Source organism: Gopherus evgoodei, chromosome 4, assembly GCF_007399415.2.
Source record: "Gopherus evgoodei ecotype Sinaloan lineage chromosome 4, rGopEvg1_v1.p, whole genome shotgun sequence".
NCBI lineage: Eukaryota > Metazoa > Chordata > Testudines > Testudinidae > Gopherus > Gopherus evgoodei.
In genome coordinates, this window is record NC_044325.1 from 126,537,776 (window position 1) to 126,546,893 (window position 9,118).

The window sequence follows — 9,118 nt, forward strand, 5'->3', positions numbered from 1 at the left end:
CCAAAGAGGCACCAGAGCTGTGGTGCCGGGATGGGCTCCACGATCCCGAGCGCCTGTGGTACAGAAACCTGGCCAGGGTGGGAGAGATAAGGACTCTCTGCCGGTGCATTGCAGCAGCTAAGGTGTGGAGCTGTCTGTTTCCCCCTGCAGTGAGTGTGTCATGGATACAGGGTTTATTTCCAGCAGAGTATGTGAGGCTCCTGGGAATGTCCATAGGGTGAGGCGTGGGAATGAACCAGATCTAAAAGACCCTGAACCTCTAGCGGGTGAGCTGCAGGAGCTATCACTGCTGGGAGCAGTAGGGGTCCTATGTTGTCTGTGTGAGCTGCGTTCCAGAGCACGCAGACACATTCCCAGCATCTCATGCCACCTGCGGTGAATCCTGCTCCAGAAAGAGCTATTTGACGCCTCAGTGCTTGCAGCCTCCTACTGAAGGGGGTTCCTGGTCCATGAGATCCCAAAGGTTGACTGCCCCAGGACTCTTCTCCACCTTGTGAGTCACTAGAGGGATTTGGAGCCTTGTTCTGGGCCATTGCAAGGGCTCTGGTTCTTTGGGTTTTAGGTCTTTGGCGAGCTGTTCATGGAGGACCAGAAAAGATCTTTCCTCCAGGCGGGGCTGCTGACCATCCACCACCCCCTAGCCCCTACATAGCTTGGTGTGCTATGGCGTCTGCACAGGTAACCCAGGAAAAAAGTCATGAAATTATTGTTTGCTGTTGCTTTCAAGGAGGGAGGGAGGGGAAATTGACAACATGTACCAAAAACCACCCGCGATAATGTTTTTGCCCCATCGGGCATTGGAGATTCTGGGATAGCTACCCAGAGTGCACCACTGCATGAGTCGATGCTAGCCCATGATATTGGGGATGCACTCCACCGACCTATTGGGCTTAGTGGGGACATACATGATCGACTATATAAAATCTCTTACGAAAGATTAACTTCTATAAAATGGACCTAATTTCGTAGTGTAGACATACCCTGAGTGTAGCAAATGCCTTTTAATAACAGAGGGAAACAATGTGGCATTATGTTGAGGAAACAACACAAATAGGACTCATATCACAAACCATGAGCAAAAGACCCACCCCCAGGTAAGTTGGGCAGTGTCCTTTTCCCCTCAGCATCCTTTTCCCCTCACAGTTGCTGTCCTTGGTCAGTGCAGCCCCAGAGTTCAGAAGTTCATCTGCAGAGTTTACCTCCCAGGCTGGGTGGAAAGTGGAGGAAGGTATGGCAGCACCTTACACTCTCCACTGCTGGGGCCCTTAACAGCCAATTGTCACACTGCTCTGTGGGGTTCTACTCCTATCCTCTCCACCAGCCATCCTGCTGGCCACTCACCAATATGTCTTCAGCCCCTCCCATACTTAACACAGCTCTCAAGGAGTTCAGCTGTTAGTGGGGATTCTTGCTGCTGGTACATCTGGATAGTCTTCTTGCAGCAGAACCACTAGTCCAGAAAAATCTAATACTTAAAACTATGCATCAGCAATTCCAGCCCCAGTGCACATAATAAGACTATGACTTGACTCTAAATTAGGTCTGCTCTTACACAGTGGAAAACAGACACCTCAAAGGAAATTGACAGAACGACCACCCCCTTTGGAACATCTCTCAATTCAGTAGGTTTTGGAACCCACCAGTACTTGCAGCAAGCACCGGTGAGTTGAGGGCAAGTCCCCCAGTCATAAAATGCCAAGTATAGTTCTACTGTCCTTGAGTCACATAACCAGAACAACACCCCTTTATTACAATAACAAAGAGACTGGGGACTCCACAGCAGCCAAAGTGACCATTTGGGCAAAAGTCCCATCAAGCTAGGCAGGGTGGGTGTGCCCATGCAAATCACATCAGCCCTGAAGTCCTTTTCCACAGCTCACCACTAGATGTCAGGGGAGAGCTCATTCTGACTCTGCTTGCATCTTGAATTATGCAAATGAGGCAAGGCTGGGGACAGTGTCACCTGCTGGCAGAGCAGGCCTCCTTACTGGGTCACCAGGGGATAACAACCTACACCAGTTAATGGAGCTGCTCCTTTGGCTCAGTGACGCCTAGCATGTAGACAGTACCTTTCATCAGGGGAGAGAAAAGCACTTTACAAAGCATCATTTGGCCATTTTGCAGAAGGGAAACTGAGTCCCAGGGCGGAGCAGTGATTTGACCAAGGCCATCCAGCAGGCCAGCAGCACAGTCGGGAATGGAAGCCAGCATTATTGAGTCCCAGAGCAGGGCTCTAACCACTGGGCCAGGAGGTTACTGTTACAGGCCCTCAGTTCACACCCATGCAGTGGAGGATGTCACATTATCAATGGTAGAAGCTGCCACCTACACAGGCTATGGCAGCACAACCTTCTCCTTGCCATGGTGTCTCAGCCCTGCTGGGGCTCTGTACCACGCGGCTTGGCCCTGCTCCAGCCGGGGTGCTGGGGTGAGGGCCGCACCACGCGGCTTGGCCCTGCTCCGGCGCTCCGCAGGGCACCACAGGGCAGTTCACACCCAGAGGTTGGGAGGGACATCAAGTAGGAACTGAAACATAATTTCATGTATTTCCATCAACCATCCTCGTTCTATCTAATCTCTCTGTCTCCAGGATATCTAGAATCCATGCACCGTCTCAGGCTTCCATCACTCCTGTTGCCCTAGCAGTAAGAGAACCCCATTTCCTGGGAGTCCCCTGTGTTTTCCCAAGTATCCTTTGGGGAACCGGGCTGGCGGTGCATGGCTCCATGGCTCAGGTCTCTGCGTACATCTTCCCCCGCCCCACCCCATCCCCTGCTTGACCTGTGATCCCCTCTTGATGGCTGCCTGTACCCCAGCCCTGGTCTCCTCTCCCAGTGCCCTTAGCTTCCCCAGCACCGTCCTCCAGGAATTCTCCCCATCGTGCCAAACATTCATGCACCATGAAGACCCCCAGCCAGGGAGGCTGCCCCCAGCTCTGTGCTGCTCCCCTCTGCTGTAGCCTCCTACAGGCAGGGACCAGTCTCTGGCTCAGAAGGTTGTTCCCTGCACAGTGCCCTGTGCACCCAGCCACCCCTCAGCCTCAGCCCACTGTGCTCCTGTCAGCGGGGGCAGGGGAGGGTAAGGAAGCAGCTGTGTCCTCAACCTCCACATCAGCCCAATCCCACACACCACCCCCCTTCACTTCCCAGGCATGAAAATAAAAAAGAGGAAGAAAAGAACCAAAAATCCACTGTAAATGCAGAATTGTTTCTACTCAGGGAGCACGCGACACCTTCCCATTGCACACCCAGGGTTGTGCTGCCTGGCCAGTAGGTCTCTGGAGCTGAAACGCATCGGGCAAGACCTGTACGTCTGGGCCTAGGAAAGGCACTGGGGACAAGGCTGCTGACGGCATGACCTGGGCTGTGTATGGGAGCCCTGCATATGACTATTTTTTTAATCCTGCTCTTCTCCTGCCCTACAATACACAGGCCCACCTGCTCCCGCATTGCTTCTTGTGTTTTTATCTGGCTTCCACCCATAAAAACCTTAGATCCTGCAAATCCCACAAGAGACACAGATCGCCCCATGCTAATAAAAATAAAAACAAAAAAAAATAACAATCATATATATACATCAGTAGGTGAGAGCTAGAGAATACAGCTCTCACCTACTAATGTATAAAGCAAAATGATTTGGATTAGTCATGTGATAAGTTTCTCTCATTTATAGGAAATGTACCTTTATTTAAAAGTTACACTCCTAATTTTAAAATACTAATAAGCACAGGCCACATCTTGCACAGTGCCTTGGTAATCCTGAGTATGAACTGATGAAGAGGATTTCATGTTCGCATTTCAGAATCTAAAAGCAATGTATTGTTGCCAGCGACTGCAGCATTCTAGATAAATTTGAAGAGTATGTTTGGGTGTCTGTCCTCTTCGCTCTCTCCTTCATGCCCCAATTTAAAGGTGTTTCTTCTGACACCTAAGTGTTCCCTTAGGACTTTAGGAAAGGCTGGTAACAAACACCATTGCCTCTTCCCTCTTCTCGACAAACTTCTTAGGTATGGCTGACTACTCTCCATGAGGAGGAAAAGAAATAACTTGGTGCTTCACCCAGAGTCACCACTGTGTGTACCCTCTAATCGGTCTGTTTGTTTCTAATTTCTTTTCGGTCCTTGTTTCTACTTCCTCTGTATAGTTTTTCCTTTCTCTTGTCTCTTTTTTCCTCCCTTACTTTGCTCTTTTGGCTTATAATTAACTATCTAAGGCCTGTTTCTTTGAGGATGAAGAGGGAGAGAAAGGCAAGGATTTCTTTGCCTACTGAAGTACTTTAATTTCTGTTCTGTCTTCATCACTGCAGTGACTGCTTGGAATGTACAAAGTCTCTTAGAAAAATAACTCTACTGTATAAATGCACCATGGACCAGGAACAAAGCTAACAGTACAAAAATGTAATCTTATTAACTCACAATTAAGAAACTTTTCATTATTATGTTTATGTTGCAGCTTTTAAAGAAATATCAACTCTCTGTATTAGTTCCTACATGGTCAGAGCTTTCTAAGTGTATGTCACCAAGGAGGCGTGTGTCCCTGCACTGTGTTGGCCTTTGTAACTTTTAATAAAGCTGCTGCTGAAACTACCATGTGTTCCTCAGCGTGTGTGTGTGTGGGGGGGGGCGTTAAGAAGAAAGGTCTCTGCTGCCTTGCACTGCTGGGGAGGCGGCTGCACCTCCTGGGGGGCGGGCGTTGAGGGCAGAGTGGCCCACGGACAGTTGCCTCTCTGGGCCAGGCTGTAGCCCCAGATCCCCACCCTGGGTGATTGGCGGGGGGGCAGGGGGAGCTGGGTGCTGAGGCGGTGGCTCGAGCCCTAGCCAGTAGGTGGTTCCAGTTCTAGATCTAGCCCCTCAGGGGGTTGGGGGTGGCTGAGTGCATGTGTTCCTCTGTGTGCTGTCCCAGCTCTGCGCACAGAGCTGACACAGCAGATCTCGAGAGAACCCCCAATGACCACAGACTCTAGTAAGGTACGAAGGCACGTCAGCCAGGTTTATTGTCGAAGAGAAACACAGTCTCCAGCTCCCCAGCATAGAAGTCCAAGGTGCTGCTGAGGGGTGGCTAGCTAGTACTTATGTACTCCCTGACAATGGACTCAGCTCAGTCTGTGGTGGGACTTTCCACTGCCCCCGAGGCCGGCCAAAGACACTGCCCCAGGGATACATTCTCATACACCGGTACAAACACGTTACACATCACTCCTGATGTACTGAGGTGCAATCCCTCTACGTAGCAAGGTACAACCCTTCTACATAGTAAGGTGCCACCTCTCACCTTGTACATATGGTTCGAACAAAACAACTCTCCATCATATTACCCTTTTGGCCTCGTCATCGGAATGGGTCAACCTGTTCCTTGTTATCTGTGAGGAGTGTACAGGTATGCAAATGTTCTGATATCTGGTGTCCAGTACCTTTTAGGTATGTCTCTTTTCACAGCATCAGCCCTTTTCTTGCCAGCTTCTGTGAGCAGGGCCTGCCTCTGGCTCACAGCTTAACTTTGCTTAATGTTAGCAAAGTCTTGACCATTACTTTAGTTCAAGCCTTAGGCCTCATACTGGGCCTCTGATAAGGGTTTATCTCTCAGGGCCTCCTCTTACTACAGGGGCTCCCTGACAGCCTTTCTGCCCCACCGCACTCGTATTGCCCTATGGTAATGCTGGGGGGCCGGCCAAGGCCCCAATGGGAGGCAGCTGCGTGGTGAGTCGGAGGCTGAGCCTGCTCACTGTGGGGCTGCATGGGGCTCTCAGGAAGGGGGAGAGAGACCCCGCTAGCGACTTGACCCTGGGGAGTGATGGCGGAGCCCAAGCTCTGGGGCTTCTACCTAAAGAACCACCGGGCTGAGGGCAAGGGCTGTAACTCTCTGGCCTTCGGGGGGCTCAATAAGCCCTCCTACAAGCTGGGGTGCAGGTGAGGGGTTGGGGGTGCTTTTTAAACCCCCCAGGCTGGAGGTGAGGGTTTGGGAGGCTCTATAACCCCTCCTACAAGCTGAGGTGCAGGTGAGGGGTTGCAGGGGCTCTATAACAATCACTCCCAGGCAAAATGAGACATGGACTTACATTCACTCTGTACTGAATTGCAGCCACTTCTGGGGTGAAGGGCAGTAGCTGCATAACAACACACAGCAACACTGCACAGGGATTGCCTGCCCAGCACTGAAATGCAGATACCTCTGGGGTGGAGCGCAGCAGCAGTGTAGTAACACAGCGACACTATACAGGGATCACTCACCTGGCACTGAAATGCAGACATCTCTGGCTGGAGCACAGCTGATGTGTCACAGCACTCAGCAACACTACACAGGGATCACTCACCCAGCCTGAAATGATGCCACCTCTGGGGTAGGAAAGCAGCAGCTGCTGAGCAGCCAAAGAGCGACACTACTCACAGTTTAGAGCAGGGTGTGAAGAAGACTCTCACTTCCATTTGAAAGCTCTGGGGGAGTTTACAGAAACAGAACATGCTGTTAACCGGAGCTGAACAGCAGCCAGGGCACAATAGCTTGGGTCTGCACTGCGGGTAACCAGACAACAGCTCTGCCATGAGGGATTTGCTCTGATTGATGGAAGGTGGGATGGGGCAGGGAGCCAGTCAAGCCTGGGGAACAAATTCCTTCTCCAGGAGGCTTTGCTCCAGGATCCTGGAGCCCAGGCTCTATGGCCATTAATTACCGCACCACCCAGCTGGAAGGGAAGGGCTGGGGCAGGTCTCTGCGCTCCACATGTCACAGGCGGACAAGGCAGAAGGAACCATTTCACAGACGGTTCTCAGCCAGGGTTACGTGTGCCCTGGGGGCGTGCAGAGGTCTTCCAGGGGAACATCCACAGGCTACAGAAGAAGCGTTAGCGAAGTCAGTACAAACTGACATTTCCTACAGACAGTGACTGGTTTATACTGCTGGGGGTGTTTTGTTATAGGATTACAGTCTGTTAAAACATGTGTCTATTAGATTCAATGTGTAGTTTGTAAAGCTAGAGCAGCAATCCAAGATGGAGTCTGAGCTGCCATCTTGTGACACCATCTTGTTGTTTACTGGATCCAACCAGTTTTTTCCCTCCATTGGCCGCTCCAAGGACAAAGTTACCTCAGGCTGTTTCCCACCCTTGCTGGGACTGTACCATATTCTCCCGCCACTAAAGGCAGGAGGGGACTGAGCTCCCTGCGAGTGGCGCAGTCCGTCCCAGTGACTGTGCCTGGCTCCGGCCTGCCCAGCACCGTCTGGTGGCAGTGAGGAGCGAGGGACGGAGAGATCCCAGCGAACCCGCTGCTCTTCCTGGTACAGCCGGGGCCTGGCTGGGGGGGGGGCGAGGAGCCTGGCTGGGGGAGGGGCTGGGGGGAGGGGGGGCGAGGAGCCTGGCTGGGGGGAGCTGGGGGGGGGGCGAGGAGCCTGGCTGGGGGAGGGGCTGGGTGGAGGTGGAGGTGGGGGGACACAGCTGAGGGGGGCACTGGTTGGAAGGGGGACTTGCAGCTGCCGGGGGGGGCCCTGACCGGAGTGGGCTGAGGCCGCACTACCCCAACTCAGTTCTCTCTTTAACCCTGCCCGAGGCCCCCGCGCCCCACGTGACCAGGTGGGGGTTCAGTGGGGACCTGCATGGACCTGTCGCCAGGCACCTGCCATGGGTGCCCAGGCCCGGCCCCCGCAGCGCCAGAAGTCGGGGGCTGCAGAGTTCGGCCATCATCAGCCTTGCAGACATCGACCCACCAGCACCCCAGTTGCTTCATACTGAAATCAGTCACTGGGGGGGCTGGGCCCATCCCTCAGTGACACTAGGGGGGCTGGGCCCATCCGTCTGTGAGGGGTCACAGACACTCCCCAGAGCACGGCAGGGAGAGGCCAGGGCGCGCACAAGGGCAGGAGCAGAACCCAGAAGTCCAGCCCTGCCCCACGCATAGCTGAATCCCACTTCCCCCCACAGGGCTGGAGCGAACGTGACAGGAGGCAAAGATGGCCCCATCCGGGTTGAAGGCGGTGGTGCGTGAGAGTAAGTGCGGAGCCGGGGGCTATGAGTCCGGTCGGGGGCAGGGTCCAGTTGGGTGTGGGTCTGGGGGGGCAGGGCCCAGTTGGGGAGGATTAGGAGTCAGTCGGAGCAGAGAGCTCCCCCCATCACCTGCTTGTCACACAGCAGAAGGGGAAGGAGGGTGTCTGCCCCACCCCCAACGGCTGCCACCTCTCACAGGAGCTGCACCTTGGGGGGACGTCTCTTTCCATGGGTTGACTCCCACCAGGGCCAGTGGAAGGATATTTTGTGCCCTAGGCGAAATATCCATCTTGCGTCCCTACCTCTCCCCAACGACCACCTCTGAAAACTAGTAATCTTAGTGTTATAAACAGCCTGTCAGAACGGGTAACGGCTGCGTGCGAGGAGAAAAATGACGTCATAGCCACTTTGTACCATAGTGAAGCAGTACACTTCTGCCCGGCCCCATCGCAGAGCTGGCCTAGGCTATAGCTGTAATGTAGGAGAGAACAAGTTAAAGCCTGACACTCGATCAGCATGGCCTCTGCTGCCTTGTGCATGCTGGACTTTGAGGTGTTAGTTGTTTGGGGGTTTTTTTGAATAAGTTATCTGCTTTGCTTTTATGTATAGTATACATTAAGACACTATGAATAACAACATTTAATAATGTCCTGCAGTCCATCATACATTGTCTATTGGAGTAAAAGCAGAGCAAGGAAGAGAGACTGATTTGTAGTCTGGTTGCCACTGTCCAGCAGGCTGTAAATGTGGAGTCTCAGTGTATCTATTGGGTTTCCAGGAAGTGGGCGGCCAAAGCCCACCCACTGCTAAAGGATCCTCCCCCAGCCTAAAGGGAGGACCCCTAGGACCACAGAACCCAGTGATTATGGGGGACAACTAATAAAAGAACAGGGACAGGAGTGAGGTCAAGGGTCATAAGAAGGGAACCTAACAGGGACACCAAACAGAGAACCCCGGACAGCGCCCACTGATCCTCGAAGGTGTCAAGGGAGCCAGCGGACACTGCCCAAAGGAACTCCACCCAGATTCGTGAACGGACCATGGAGCGGAAACAAGCCCCACAGTCACCGGAGTCTCCATCGGCCAACCTCCACTCCCTGGTCGTGTAGATGGCCTTTTTAGCCAGGGCGAGGAGGAGGTTGAC